Genomic DNA, 16,698 nt, shown 5'->3' with positions numbered 1-16,698 from the left:
GAAGGTTCTGCTAGGTAGGATGAAGAATAGCAACAAATGCCTTTGGTATAGATGGATGGTTAGATAGAGAAAAATAAAAGATATAATTAGCCACAGATAGATGGTTGAAGACACACAGAGAGAAATATAGACAATGTATATTTATTTGCTTTGTGCCAAACACTGTGCTGTAGAAATAAAAAGCAAAATACAGGGTGTTCTCAAAACCCGAGTCCAGTTTTAACTACAGTAAGACTTTAGGAACATCCTATATAATTTTAAAAGCAACTATCAGTCCCACTCACATCCCCCTGTCCATTCTCATTTATTGCCACCATATATTTCAAGCCGTCATTGCCTTTTTATTAGGCTATTGTAATAGCCTCCTAGCCAGTTTCTCCATCTCTATTCTCTCCTCCATCAAATCCATCAGGACTGCCAGATTAATCTTCCTAAAGCATAGATCTGGATGTGTCAAGATCTTCTGAAAGCCCTCTAATGGCTCCCTCTTGCCTATAGGCTAAAGTGCACAACTATACTGGAAATCATAGTTTCTATTCTATTCTATTCATCATTTCTACAGTCTCATGCTTCTTGTTCCCACTGTTTGGTATTCCAAGCTTGCAGGTTGTGAACCAATGGTCAGTTTCCTGAGCTGTGGGGGAAGAGTGGATTAGCCTCTGGAAAAATTTGCTCAGGCTGTCCAAATCCATGCCAAACTGACTGGTATCAAGAGACCAATATAGGGTATGTATTGAGTGACATATACTTGAGAAACACAGTTCTCCTCTGAAAGAAAAGACTATAGTCACCCCAAAGATTAGCAGAATTAAGAGATTCCTGCCCAACTCCAGCCAATGCAAGAAGCATTCTATCCCAGATTTATGTGCAAATTCCCCCTGCCCCATTTTCAATGCTCCATGCTATATCTGTCTCTGTCCCTCTAATCACAATAATGGTTGAGTCAAAAGTTTTCTGTTTTCAGGGAATTCACTTCTGATAAATTCTATTTTTTTTTTCATTTCTAAGCCACCAGGAAGGAAGATTCACCTCCATCTCCTAGAGAACTACCAGCCACTTTATTAGGTACAGATAGTTAATTTGGGGGGAGATTTGAGAGGGGAGGGGCAACAGCAAACATTAGATCTGAATTCTAGAACTCTTCCAGCCTTTGCCCTCTGGGATCTGGAGAGACCTTCAGGAAGGAAGGTTCTTTTTTTGTTTCCATAATGTCCCTTGTCCAATAAGGTAACCCTTTAGAGTAAAATTTACTAGGTCCTTTGATGCCTGCAGCTTTCCCTCTTTCTTTTCCTTTGCATAAATACAGCTCCACCTTCTACTTCCATCCTTGCCAAATGAATGGTGAGCTTGGATGGGTAGAGGTGGCCAAACTCCAAGCAGAGGAGGAGGCAGCCTGGACCCCTGCCAGTGCTCTGTCCCTCCGTCCATAGTAATTTGGCAGGGAGGTGCCAGCTGCTTACAGCTGCACATCTGTTTATGCCTCTGGCTGGTTATTTATTCTTTCCCTTTCCCAAGCTTCTCAACTCTCCCAGAGTTAGATTAACTGGTAAGGAAGGCTGGGACATTCAGTCACCACAATCATTGATGTTCATTGAAGGGTGTTCTTCCTCTAGCAGCTGTTGCCTTCCCAAGGAGATACTGAGGAAAGGGGAAGGAGGCTATTGGAAATAAAAGAAAGAAAAAAGAGGGGAGAAAAAGGAGGATATAGGGAGGGAGGGAAGAATATGAAGGTGCATAAGGGGAGGAGGAAGAGAAAAGAAGGGAAGAGAAGAGGAAGAGAGAGGGGAAATGGAAACTAAGAGAGAAGAGAGGAAAGATGAGAAAAGAAAAAGCATAATAAATGAAGTGCAAATTTAAACAACTCTGAGCTTTCACCTCATACCTGTCAAATCGACAAAGATGATAAAAGATGGAAATAGACAATGTTGGAGGGGCTGTGCAAAGATAGGCACACTAATATGCTGTTGGTTAAGGTGTCAAATGGTCCAACCATTCTGAAAAACAATTTGGAATTACTCAAGATAAGTTACTCAGCTGTTTATTTCCTTTGACCCAGCAATCCCTTTACTGGGCATCTATCCCAAGGAGGTCAAAGGTTGAAAGAAAATTTCCTACATACTCATAGCTGTACTTTTTGTGGTAGCAAAAATCTGAAAATAAAGTGGCTTCCCACTGATTGAGCAATTGCTAGACAAAATGTGGCATATGAATGCATGTAATGAAATATTATTGCACAGTAAGAAATGATGATTGAGGCGATATATGGACATATAGGCATATGGACTGGAGGGCTGGCCTTGGAGTCAAGATGACTGAGGTTCATGCTATTCTTACATTTGCTGGCAAGTTATTTAACCTCTCCGTGCCCTAGGTAATTCTCTAAGACTAAGTTATAGAAAAGTTACTTATATACATTTGTAGAGGGAGTGTCCACACTAGGAATTTCCCCACACCAATAAAACTACAGGTCTAAACCACAAAAAAGAAAAGAAGTGATGAAGATGAAGAAAGTAGCATCACCTCTCAAGAAACCAGAGAGGAATTCCTAGTAGATTGGACTCTTGATGGGAATAAGGCACAGGGAGAAGGTGGGAGGTGAGTCTTCCAAGGTTCAGGGAAGAAGACAGAATAAGTGCCTGGATGTGTAGGAGAACAAATGGGTGAGGGGAAGAATGCACACCCAAAGGTGAAGGGAATAGATCCAGGAAGTTTATATAGTGCTTTTCTAAGGGGGATTGGGTTTGGATGAGGGGCACTTGTGAAATGACTGCTCAAATGGGAGAAATTTCAGAAAAGGTTGTGAAGAAGGGGATTTCCCCACTTTAGTGGCTTTTTCTACTTATTTTCCAGACTTGCCTTGGTTCCTTATTTTAAAGAATCTGATAGAAGTACACAGGTAGAGACTTAGACTGTGCAGAAAGAAATACAAATGTAAGGCATTCATAGAAATTATATGAACTGGTACAGAGTGACATAAGCAGAATGGAGAGAACATATATGGTGACTACAAAAACATAAAGGAAAAGATTCCCAAATAGAAGTAAAACTCTGAATAATGGGGAAAACAGTGAAAATGTTGGAGCAGAGATAATAGAAACCTATCTCCTCAATTGCATCAGAAAGGTGGGGGACCACTAGGATAAAATATTGCATATATTGGTCATCAAGTTTTCTTAATCAGGGTGTGTGTATGCACACACATGCATGCACAAGTGTGTAAATAGTTTTTTTTTAAGGTAGGTTCTGTTTGGGGTGGGGGTGGAATGTGAAATGACTGATTTTTAAGATTAAAAAGCAATAAACAAACATTTAATTTTAAAAGATGTGAAGGAGAGTGAAGAAAAATTATGAATATGAAGAACTCAGAAAAATATAGGAAAACTGATATAGAATCAAGGAAGAACTGGGAAAGTGATATAAATAATTACTACAGTACTGCAAATTAAATTTTTGCTAAGATGAAATGCAATGACTAATCTTGGGTCTAGAGGACAAATGATGAAATATATTTATCTCTTAGTAGAGAGGAGTAGACTTTGAGCATGAAATGTCACAAGTTCTATCAGACCCAATTCCTGTCAGTTTGTTTTGGTTAGTCCTTTTTCTTTGATAAAAGGGAAGCAGTGGCATTCAGGTAGTAAATGTGGTATTAAAATGCTAACAAAATTTGTAAAATTAATTTTAAAAATCTAAAGAGACATATGTAGGAGAGAGGAGAAAAGAAAGTAAGCCAATGAGGTAGGGAGAAAAGGAGAGGGAGAAGAAATAAGAAGCAGGGAGAGGAGAGGAAATTAATGAAAGGGGAAGAGAGGAGGAGAAAGAGGGAAGAAGGAAGAGGAAATTAAGTAAAGGGAAGACATAAAAAGAAGATGAGAGAAAGAAACAAAGAGTGATATGAAATGAAAGAAGAAAAGGAAAGAAGAATAGAGGAAGGGGAGAGAAGAGAAAGGTGCAAAGAGGAAGGTGAGAGACTTAAGGAGAAACAGAAGAGGAGTGAAGTTTATGAAAATGGGAAAAAGAGGGGAGAAAAAGAAGAGAGGAAAAGGAAGTAATGAGAGGGAAAATGAAAGAGGAAAAGAAAAAAGAGGAGAGCAGGTTTAAAAAGGCAAGGCAAAGAAGAAGATAAAATCTTTGAAATTCATTTAGAATAGAAGATCAGCCATGGAACTAGAGAGGATAGTTTTGGAGCATTTCCCTGAGGCTGAGTTGGGGTGCATGTGTATGTGTGGGTGCTCTCGAATGTGTGTGTGTGTGTGTGTGTGTGTGTGTGTGTGTGTGTGTGTATCTTTACAAAAGTTCTGCTCCAAGTTAATTTAGGAAGGTTGTGGGGAAGGAATTAAAGAGGGGTCAATTGTGTTGGGACCCCAAAAGACAAATAATGCTATCCATGGTCCTGAAGACGGTCTGACAAAGGAAAGGGTAAGGTCTCCGAAGTGGACTTTGTGTCCTATTGAAGGAGATAGGACCCTTAGGTTGGGGCCAAAACTCAAGTCCAAGCCAGAGTTCTGAAATATCATGTTACCTTGCCCAAGAGTGAAGCCACAAGTTTTACTCTCTCATTGCTAACCTGTCCCCCTCCTCTTTCATGTCTCCTTCCCATTTTGACTACTCCATTAGCTTTAGGCCACTCATAAGGGGTCAGTGGCTTCAGTCTTAGGCAAGGGATTAATCTGAGGGTAGAAAAATCCTACTTTTTAAGGAGAGGTGGAGTGCATTAACCTTGGATCCTACCCTTCTAGTTATATGTTGGCCAACTCAGCATCTCCTTGACTTAGACCTTAGCCACACAGAGCTGCATCAGATCTTCGGATCATATTGGATATTTGGGGCTAATAATTCACTTTCTACAACCTCGCCAAGAATCTATCTCAGATAGCAAGTGTCATTCTCTGCCCTCTCTCCCCCTTAAAAAAATTATTTGTAACGAGCTGTTCAAATGCAGGCTCCGCACAGATGGGGGTTTAATCATCGAAGTCTAAGCACATGGGCGTTCCAACCTAATCCAATTTCTGTCAGTTCATTAGGGGGAATATTCATCACCAGGAGATTGCAGATGGGCTGGAGCTCAGAGTGGATTCTAAAGAGCTGTCACTCCAACAGGGTCCAAACAGCAGAGAGTGATACTGGATTTCAAAGAGAATTCAGCTTATAGTCTGACTTGTAGACCTCAAGAATTTCCAGAAACCTAATCCCTCCAGGCTTGTATTTATTGCAGACAAAGCCTTTTGTACCAGGAGAGATAGAGAATTCAAAACAAACTTTGAGAACATCTTCTAAGACTTCTAAGAGCTCACACTTGATTCCAATCTGGGTGAGTGAAGAAATATCTCTCACTCCTGGCTCCCCAAGGATTATAGACTTGGAGCTGAAAAGATCTGAGAGTTCAATACATGAATTTGATGCATGAAGGAACTTGGCCCAAAAACAGGTTCCATTGTAGCAAAGCTGAGGCTTGAACTCTGATCCCTTTTCTCTTTCTGTTGCACACAATCTTCCTATTGTGCCCATGATTATTTTTCTTTGGATACTCAGAATATTTTAAAAGTACTTTTTTTTGAGGGGGGGCAGTAAGCACTTAATAAATACTCATTGAATTTAACTGAGAGAATCCTTTGCTGCAAGTGTCAATAGACCTTTGCCTATCCTTGGCTGTGAAGTGGTCAGGTTTCCTCAACCTAGAATGTAAAGAAAAGAGTTTCATCTGGGGAATATTTTAGGGGGTGATCTGTGTGCTAGTTTCAAATGCACTGACTTTTTAAATGAAAGGAAAAAACCTTCATGTGATATGTGACAATTCTTTCCATAGCCTTCTCCATGTTGGGCATAGGATGGAAGAGACATTGAGTTAGACAGGCATTTATTATATAGTAGTGGAGCACCAGGATACCATCATTCTCTAGGGAGCTTCCTGATTGGTTGAAAAATGAACTGGATATTATAGAATGGAAGAATGAACCATGGATTATGAATCAGAAAAACTGGCTCAGAATGTTCTGAGAGAAGTTACTTCATTTTCTTCTGGGAGTAACCACACTGCCATGGACTAAAGAGAACCAGGACATTTGGCCTGGAGTACTATGGGTATATAAAATAATTTAGGGAGTTTATTAATTTAGGAATAAGTAGATTTATTATATAAGCACTTCTAATTACCCAATTGCTCTACCTTAGGGCAACTAGGTGGCGCGGTGGATAGAGCACCAAACCTCAAGTCAGGAAGACCTAAATTTGAATCTGGACACTTATTAGCTATGTGACCCTGGGCAAGTCACTTAACCTCCTTTCTCATCTATAAAATGTCCTGGAGAAGGAAATGGCAAACCACTCCAGTATCTTTGCCAAGAAAACCCCAAATAGGAATCAGACATGAACAAAGAATCAGACATGAACCACTGAAAGGACTAAACAAGAACAACAAATTACTTTAACATGATAAATTTCTGAATTTAAAAAAAAGTTTCTTTTCTTCTTGCAAATAAATCCCAGAAAATGAAATCTTGTGCTCTAGAATGTGTGGAGAAAGGTAACAGATACTAGATCAGGATATCTGATTATGATGCTGTTTGGAAAGGGAAGAGCGACATGTAATTAGAGTTGAGATATTGAGTATCGTTGTACCCATTGAACCCATCAGAGAAGGAGAGGCTTGATACCTCAAGTGGGAGAAAGTTTGGAAAGTGGTAAAAGATGAAAGCCTTGGGACTAAGGACAAAATCCCCTGGAAAGGCTCCAAGAAATATCGCTGGTATCTGGGGGCAGCTGGGTGGCTCAGTGGATTGAGAGTCAGGCCTAGAGATGGGAGGTCCTAGGTTCAAATCTGGCCTCAGCCACTTCCTAGCTGTGTGACCCTGGGCAAGTCACTTGACCCCCATTGCCTAGCCCTTACCACTCTTCTGCCTTGGAGCCAATACACAGTATTGACTCCAAGACAGAAGGTAAGGGTTTAAAAAAAAAAAAAGAAATATCGCTGGTATCTAGAGAAACTGACTAGGGGTCAGTGAAGTCCAAAGCTGGATGATTCACATGGACTCTCCAGAAGAAAACAATAGGTATTTCTTCTACTACTCTCTCCCTATCCGCAGAGGGAGAAATTGAGGAACAGGAAAGATACGGACTTATCCCAGTTCACAGAGCAGCATCACACAGAACTATAACATGAATACCAGAAGAATAAATTGTGAATGTTACCTCCAGACAGTGAACTGAAAGGTGAAAACATGAAAGTTTTCATTTGTATGAACCTGTTGGTCTCCCAGATGATACCTTCTGTCATTTGGGGAGAATAGGGAGAAACTGGGACATGTGTGGATAAGATTTATTATGTAGATATAAAGAAAAGTAAGTTAAATATCTACAAGATTTGTATTTCATTTACATACAATCTTTTTTTTTTCTTTTCATATAGAAATGCTTTTTTATTTGGTTTTGTAAAAGTTGGAATTTAAAAATTTTTAATGGTAGAAAAAATAATAAACTCTGATTCAAAACTAAGCTTAAAGCTTAGGGATAGGCTCTTCTTTATACAAAGTGCTCTTCTTTATACAAAGTGACTCCCAGAGACCATATCCAGCTCTCAGCTGACCTCCACTATGACAAAAAAAGTGATAAAGCCCTTTCCCCATTAGTTCCTGACTAGAAGAGTTCTCCAGGGATTGTCCTGTCTAAGCAAACTTAGAGGAGAAGGTGTCTTTCTTGTCCTTAAAGATAGCTTCTGACATCCCTCCAGGGTCTGAGATTCTCAAACCTCTTTGTATGATCAAGGCCCAGTCACTAACTGGGTGAATTTGTATCTACTAAGTTTTTTATTAATTTAATTTATTAATAGAATGTATTTATAAGTGTCTCAACTCTTCCCTCCCCTCCCCACATCATAGAAGGCATCATCTGGAAGATAGATAGATACATACATACATACATACATACATACATACATACATACATAGACACAGAAAAAAGGAGATAAACAGAAAAGAAAGAAAGAAAGAAAGAAAGAAAGAAAGAGAGAGAGAGAGAGAGAAAGAAAGAAAGAAAGAAAGAAAGAAAGAAAGAAAGAAAGAAAGAAAGAAAGAAAGAAAGAAAGAAAGAAAGAAAGAAAGAAAGAAAGAAAGAAAGAAAGAAAGAAAGAAAGAAAGAAAGAAAAAGAAAGGAGGGAGAAAGGAAGGAAGGGAGGAAGGAAGGAAGAAAAGGAAGGAAGGAAGAGAGAGATTATGTCTTTCATGTTTCCATTTTTCAGTTCTGTCTCTGGAGTTAACATTCACAATTTGTTCTTCAAGCATTAAATCTGTAGCTGTGTATGATTTTCTCTTGGTTCTACTCATTTCACTATTCATTATAATGTATAGTTCTTTCCAAGTTTAAAAAAAAATTGTCATGCTCATTGTTTCTTAGGACGCAGTAGTATTCCATCATAATCGTGTACCACAATTTGTTTAGCCATTCCCCAAATGGTGGGTATCCCCTCAATCTCCAATTCTTTGCCACCACATATAGAGCTGCTATAAACATTTTGGAGCACATGGCTTTTTCCCCCTTTTTTCCCCTGATCTCTTAGGGGAGTTACTCCATTTTAATTTTTGAATTTTTAAAATTAAATTTAAAAAGCCTTTATCTTCCATCTTAGAATTAATACTGTGTGTTGGTTCCAGGGAAGAAAGGGGGGGCGGGGTAAGGGCTAGGCAATAGAGGTTAAGTGACTTACCCAGGATCACACAGTTAGGATGTATCTGAGGCTGAATTCGAACCCAGAACATTCCATATCTGGGCGTAGCTCTCAATCCACTAAACCACTTAGCTGCTCTGAATCACTATATTTTAAAAACCTGTTTCTAATCCTTCTCTTATCACTCCAGATACTCCAGTACTCTTATTCCATTTTCACTCGAATGGGAGAGCAACAGGTAAGCATGAAAAAAATGAACTCCAGTTCTGGCCCAGTCCTTGGAGCAGAGTCTCTTAATCCTTATTTGCCCTGCCTTCCACTACCTTTTCAGACCTAAAACACTTCGGAGTACCAACCCTTCGGGGTCCATCATCTAATGTCATTTTACTTCCTCTTACTTTTGCTTGGGTGCCTTCTTCCTTCTCTCTAGCTTACTTGGAGATAGAGGATGAATTTGTACTATAATTCAAGGGAAAATATAACAACTTTTAGAATTGTTGAGTTATGGAATACAGGGATTGAATCATAAAAGAATTGTATCCTCATCATGGGAGCTGACTGGGTTAAGTAGAAACTAACTCCACCCTCCTCCCTTACCATCCTAATTCCTTGGCTTGGTCATGATGCTCCTTCAGGAGCAGGCTGTACACATCTATTTCCTGAATTGGCTTTGACCCAATTTTAGGTTCCTCTTCTAGTTCAAAACTAATACTCCTCTGGTCCTAAACACCAAAGTCATCCAATTCTATGGCACCTTCTTCCAGGGGACAAAGCCTTTTCCTAGAGTCACAGCTTGATCATATCCTAACTTGCCTCTTTCTCAGTTCTGGTGCTTAGGGCTCTTCCAGGTTTACTACATGTTGAAACAGTCCACGAATACTAGCATAATCAGAGTATGGCTACTTTCCCTCTCCCATGTGTCTAAATCTCCCTTCCCAATCTCAGACTGTAACTCCAGTGAGGGATGAATAAAAGTGTAATGATTTCAAAGCATAAGTCCTCTCAATGTAAGCTGAAGGAGTTGCCTAAAGTCCTGAGAGGTCAAGTAGTATATGGTAAATAAGGCATTAAACCTGGACTTAATAGATCTGAATTCAAATTCAGGCTCAGATACTTATTATCTATGTAACCCTGGGCAAGTATTTAATCTCTATATGATTTAGTTTAGTCTTCAGTAAAATGAGGATCATATTAGCATCTACCTCAGGTAGCTAAAAAAATGACTTGTCAGACCAGCTGTACCCATCACAGGTATGCTTTGAAAACAAGTCTTCCTGATTTTGAAGCTGCCTCTCACTATATCATACTGTCTCTCAGCATTGTCATGGAAAGGGTAAAAGATGGAAATGTACAACAGCGAGCATTTTTCTATCATTTTAGTATTTGCAAATGTGTTATGAATATCTCATTTTATCCTTGCAACAACCCTAGGAAGTAGGTGCTATTATTATTTCCATTTTATAGATCAGATCCAGAGGCAAGAAAACCTGAGTTCAAATCCAGCCTTAGAGACTAGCTGTGTGACCCTGGGTAGATCACTTAACCATTTTATAATTCAGAGACATACAGAAGTCAAGTGACTCACCCAGAATTACACAGCTAATAAGTGTCTGAAGTCACATTTGAATTCACATCTTCCTTACTCCAGGTTTAGCATTTTATCCACTGCAGCATCTTGCTGCCCTGTTGAAAAGAGTGACATGGGAAACCTAGAGTCCCAAAATCACGAAAATCAGAGCTAATCTTCCTACACAGAACCCTTGCTTATATCTGGTCAATGGAAAGTAAGCTGCTCTCTGAAAGCTAAACTCTGTGTCATGACATACAGTGGCCCCCTTTGGCCAGGACAAACCCAGCAACATGACTTCCTCCTACCACCCTCTTTTTTTTTTTTTGAAAAATTTATTTAATTAATTGATTTGGAATATTTTTCCATGGTTACAAGATTCATGTTCTTTCCCTCCACTCCCCTCCCATAGCCAACGTGCAATTCCACTGGGTTTGATATATGTCATTAATCAAGACCTATTTCCATATTGTTGATATTTGCACTAGGGTGACCATTTAGAGTCTACATCCACAGTCATATTCCCATTGAGCCATGTGATCAAGCAGTTGTTTTTCTTCTGTGTTTCTACTCCCACAGTTCTTCCTCTGAATGTGAATAGTGTTCTTTTCCGTAATTTCCTCAGAATTGTCCTGGATCATTGCATTGCCACTAATGGAGAAGTCCATTACATTCGATTGTGCCACAGTGTATCAGTCTCTGTTCTCCTGGTTCTGCTCCTTTCACTCTGCATCAATTCCTGGAAGTCATTCCAGTTCACATGGAATTCCTCCAGTTAATTATCCCTTTGAACACAATAGTATTCTATCACCAACATATTCCACAATTTGTTCAGCCATTCCTCAATCAGAGGGTATTCCCTCATTTTCCAATTTTTTGCCACCATAGAGAGTGGCTATAAATATTTTTGTACAGGTCTTTTTCCTGATGATTTCTTCCACCACTCTCTTGTATTCATCCCAGAATGCTCTTCATGAGCCTTGGTGTGACCTTGCCACATCTTATCTCTAAATCATCTTGCTCCTCCCAGATCCAGGAAGCTCCACAGAAACCAGAGGCATTCTTCCCACAGGTTAATGAATGTGGATGACATCCATTATCAAGCATATCTCCCAATGTTCCTACTTTTCCACACTATGACTCCAGATAGCATTAATTCTTTAACAGTAATACTCTTCTCACTCTCCCCATCAGGATAGCATTCACTTAAAGACCCTTCTCAGGCACTGATTAAGCCCCTGCTATATGCCAGTCTAGGGTAGATAAGAAGCACAGTAGATAAGAGTGCTGGACCTGGAGTCAGGGAGATGAATCTTCCTGAGTTCAAATCTAGCCTTAGACACTAGCTGTGTAACCCTGTGACACTTAACCCTGTTGGCCTCAGTTTCCTCATCTATAAAATGAGCTAGAGAAGGAAATGTAAAACCACTGCAGGATCTTTGCCAAGAAAATCCCAAATGAAGTCATGAAGAGTTGGACATGATTGAGCAACAACAAAACACACACACACACACACACACACACACACACACACACACACACACTCTTATGTGATTCTCACAACAACCCAGTGAGGTAGTTGCTATTATTTTTCTCATTTCACAGATGAGAAAACTGAGGTGGAGAGAGTTGAAGTGGTTTGCTCAGGATCATGCAGCTAGCAGGTGTCTGAAACTGGGTTACAAACCAAGGTCTCCCTAATTCCAAGTTTCTTGTGCTAACAAGCTAAGGTAAGAGACATTGCTAGTCACTGAAGCTAGAAAGATAAAAAAAGCACAGATCCCATCTTTCAAGGAATTTTTAGTTTAGCGTGGGATAATTGGCATATAAACAAATAACAAAATATCTGTGATCCTCTCTATTACCATTTCATAGATATCAGGGAAGCTCTTCTATAGTCCACCTGTTTGTTTTTAGAACCCTTACCTTCTGTTTTAGATTCAATAATAAGTATTGTTTCCAAGGCAGAAGAGCAGTCAGAGCTAGGCAATTGGGTTTAAGTGACTTGCCCAGGGTCACACAGCTAGGAAATGATTGAGACTAGATTTGGATCCAGGACCTCTCTTCTCTAGGGCTGGCACCCATTTGTGGCTCATTTGTTGCTCCAGTGTGACATCCTATGGTTCCATAATCCCTAGGGTCTACCATATGGCTGGCCATACTGTCCAACAATCTCTAGTCATCATCCCCATGGGAACCACCTCAACTTTTTATTTTGCCCAGAACCAAGTTCAGGGCACTTCTCTGACATCATGTCCAAACCAGAGGGCTTCTCCATTAGAATTTGACTATTGTGCTTGCTTGTATCTGAATCCTAAAGACTTAGCCCAATGTGAGGCATGTAGTGGGCACTTAATAAATGCTCTATTTATGTGTCATCCATCTATCTAATAAGGATTCTGCAACTGGAATGTCCCTTGGGCAATGCCCCTCTGGTATCCGAGGGGAGTGGATAGTGTGAAAGGAGGAGAGGATTCCTAACGGTGGCCCATCCTCATGGACCAATTCCATGGTTGGCCAGGCAGTAGGGTCCTGGAATCCCAGGGTTCTGATAACAGCAGCAGGTGATGGGAATCGGCCCATAGTGACCATCCGGGGCTTCACCAGGTAATTACCCGGCAGAAGCTGAGAGCTGACAGGGTAATTATTAGCCTCTAATTGCAGGGCAAACCCAGGCCGGGATCCTCCTCTCCAAAGCAGAGGGCATTACCATTTGCATAGCAATTAATTACTTTGGGAGCTACAGAATTTAATTACCCACTAATCCGCAAGAGCCAATAATTAAATTACTCTTGAAATGGAGTATTTATTTCCCAGTTAAGCTGAGCAGGTACCTCCCCAGCTTGGGGAGTGTGTCCAGGCAGTGACCCTGGAACTGCCAGTCTGTCCATATAGATAGTAAGAGAGACAGGCATATGACACAAAGACGGAGAGACACAGACATGCACACAGTGGCTGGGACATCCCTAGGCATAAAGGTGAACATGGGCATAGATACAGACAGATAGTTGGACAGGAAAAAGAGAGGAGAGATGGAGAGATACAAAGAGCCTTAAAGGAAAGAAAGAGGGGGAGTGAGAAGGAGGGAGAAGGACAGGCAGACAGAGAGAAGGCAAGAGATGGGTCGAGAGAAAGGGAGAGAGGGAGGGAAGGAGAGAAGAAAAGAGAGAGAATGGCTAGCCACATGCCTATAAATACACATGCACACACACAATCACGATTAACCTATGTTAACATGAGGAAAAGGGCCCAGGAAATCAGATCATGCAGAAGACCCAGAAAAGTTAACACACCTCTAAGTATAAGTGGGTCTAGAGGTTTCTACGTATAATAACTAATGGTCCCTGGCCAATCCCTATAAAGTTTTGGGGGATGAAGCTTGGTGTTGGGTGATGATAATTATTTAGAGGTTCTTTAAGATATAATATAGCTGCCAGCAGAAGGAAGTCCAGATTACCCAAGTACTATAGTGAATTTTGCTTATTTAGAGCCTCATTCTACCTATCTGTAAAGTTAATATCCTTTCCCCCAATACCTGCTCCTGCTGATCCATCTCCACTGATGACCCAATGGCTATAATTGTGACTCTAGATTCAGATGCCTCTCAATCACTAGAGGAGTTCACTAAAGGAAATAAGATTACCATCAATGGAGAACTGTGAGAATTCTCTGGATTGGGGGAAGACTATCACAGTAACTATCTCTTGAGTGTTCGTGTGTGGGAGCTGTGTCTCTCCAGAGGACAGAAATAAAAAGAGGCAGCTCTGGGACTAGGGATAGAAAGAAATTCTTCCTCTATTTCTGGATTTCCCCCTCCCTCAAATTTTGCCCCTTCTACCTCTGTCTTTTGAGAGGTCTCTTATTGGTTCTCAGCCTAAAGTATATACGAGTGTGTGTGTGTGTGTGTGTGTGTGTGTGTGTGTGTGTGTGTGTGTGTGTGTGTGTGAAAGGAGGGGGGGAGTGGACCTAGATGTCCACAGCACCCTTTTGCTTCTCATGACAGATCCATTGGGATTTCTCCTTTCCATTTCCTCAGGGTTCCAAATCCCCCACCCCATTCTCACCTTGACTGTGATCTCACTCCCCCCCCAATCAACACCCCCCTCCCCAACCTGGACCAAGTGGAGGGAGGTTTCTAATGAAGCCCCTGCTCGGCCTGCACAGGCACCCACCACCTTAAGGAAGGGAGCAGTTGCCCGGCCGGTGCTGACAGCAGCAATCCATCTCCATCACCATAATGGCCTCCCCATTAATCGGCCATAAACTAATAAAGCCAGCACTTTCCACCCCCCACCCCCCTCCCCAACTTCATTAAGTCTTTAGTACATTAATATGTCTTACTTACTGTCGGCTGAGTCTCTCTGTCTCTCTGTCTCTGTCTCTGCCTCTTTCCCTCTCGTTCTCCCTCTTCATTCTCTCTCCCTCTCATTTTCTTTCTCTCCCTCTCTGCCTCTCTTTTCTCTCTTCCTTCCATTTTCCTCCTCCCATGTCTCTTCTTTTCCTCTCTTTCTGCCTTCCTCACATCTTCCCATTTTGCCACTGGCTCTTGCTATCTCTTTTTTTTATTAAATATTTTCTATTATTAAGTACTCGTGTTTTTTCTTTCTTATACCTCCCCCCACCAACTGAGAAAGAAAGAATTTCTGTATCACATAAGCAGAGCCAAACAAAACATGTTCCCACACTGGTCATGTCCAAGAAGGAATTAATTCTTTTTCTTCATATTAGTCCATCATCTCTCTGTCATGTGGTATCAGTCTTCTACAATCATAACTGATCATTCAGTTGATGAATGTTTATAGCTCCCTGTCCTTGTCTCCGTCTCTAGGCTGACGTGGATGTGTGGGTAATGTTCCCCCAATCTTGGGATACGGTAGGAAGAGGATCTGATCACTAGTGCTGGGTTTTTGATTCCTGCTGAGAATTTAAGGTGAATTTAGTGAACACTCTGAGAGGTAGATTGACCAGACATATAGAGGAGAGGGATGGGAGAGAGGAAGGAGAAAATAAAAAGATTGGGAAAATGTAAGGATACAGATAATGGGAGAAGGAAAAGGAAATTAAGAGGAGGAGGAGGAGGAAGCAGGGAAGAAGAGAAGAGGAGGAGGAAAAAAAGGAAGAAAAGGAGGAGGAGGAGGAGGGGAAGTCTAGGGAGGAAAAAGGGAGGGATAAGGGACAGGGATTGGGGCGGGGGGGGGGTGCTCGCTAGTGGAGCTGATTCATCTCCAAATTAAATTTGTGATGCAGGCATCAGATGGGCCTACAGCCAGAGATTAATTCGACTGATCAAGTTATAAAAAGCAGGAGGGCCGGGTAATCAATCTTACAGCTGTCAGGCAGACAGGCAGGAGTATTAACCTGGCGAGACGGCACGCACTGAGGACTTTTTTATTTCTTTCACACCAACCACATTCGTGGCTGCCCCCAGCCTGTCTCTCCAAATAATAATAATTGTTGCTGTTAACGATGACAGGGTTGGGATGAGGGGATGTTTTGCTCATCCAGGGTCTATCCTGCTGGAGGGAACTCCAGGAGTTTGTCATACCGGCCCCTTCTTTCCACAATCATGATAGGGAGAAGCAAGTGAGAAGCCTCCATTCTTGTTTTAGAGATGAGAAACTGAGGCAGGGATTCACTCCACTCTGCCCTCTCAGGAAGGCAGGAACATATTTGAAATAATAATGAGAGTTATCTTTAATAATCACATAGCACTTTAAGGTTTGCAAAAGCACTTGAGAAACATTTCATTTTATCTTTACAAGAACCCAGGAAAATAAGTGTTATTATTATTCCAATTTTATAAATGAGGAAACAAGTTGAAAAAAGATTAAGTGACTTGCCCAGGGTCACACAGCTAGTAAGTGTCAGAACCAGAACTTTAATTCGGGTCTTCATGACTCTACATCCATCTAACTGCTTTTGATGACTACAGGGATATTCAGCAACCAAAGGCATGATGACTGGTCATGTACATGATCTTGAGCCTAAAGTCAGAGCTTGCATAGAAGGAGAGGAAAGCTATCAGTTTAGGACTTGGTGACAGGGGCTGGGGGGGGGGAGGAATTATACCTGAACCACTCCCTGCTTTCCTCCCTCCATAACTAACTGAACAACTAACTGAACACTGACCCTGCCCAATCATGCCTGAGCCTTGGGTGCTCCAGGCGATCAACCAGCAGATTGCGGGTTCTGATTGGGAATTGGTGCAGGAAGTGGTCTTAAAAATCATCTATCCAATTCCCTCGATTGGCAGAATAATTAGACTCTTCTTGATCAGCTGTGTGCATCTCTTTTTGACCCCATGGACCATCGCTTTCAACAGGGTTTTCTTGACAAAGATACTGGAATGGTTCTTAATTTCCTTCCAGTGGGTCCAGTAGGGTTTTTTGGGATCAGGCAATCACAAGTTAAGTGACTTGCCCAAGGTCACACAACTAGGAAGTGTCTGAGGCTGGATTTGAACTCTGGTCTT

The sequence above is a fragment of the Monodelphis domestica genome, chromosome 1, assembly GCF_027887165.1.
Source record: "Monodelphis domestica isolate mMonDom1 chromosome 1, mMonDom1.pri, whole genome shotgun sequence".
In the NCBI taxonomy this organism is placed as follows: Eukaryota; Metazoa; Chordata; class Mammalia; order Didelphimorphia; family Didelphidae; genus Monodelphis; species Monodelphis domestica.
This window is presented reverse-complemented; position numbering follows the sequence as displayed.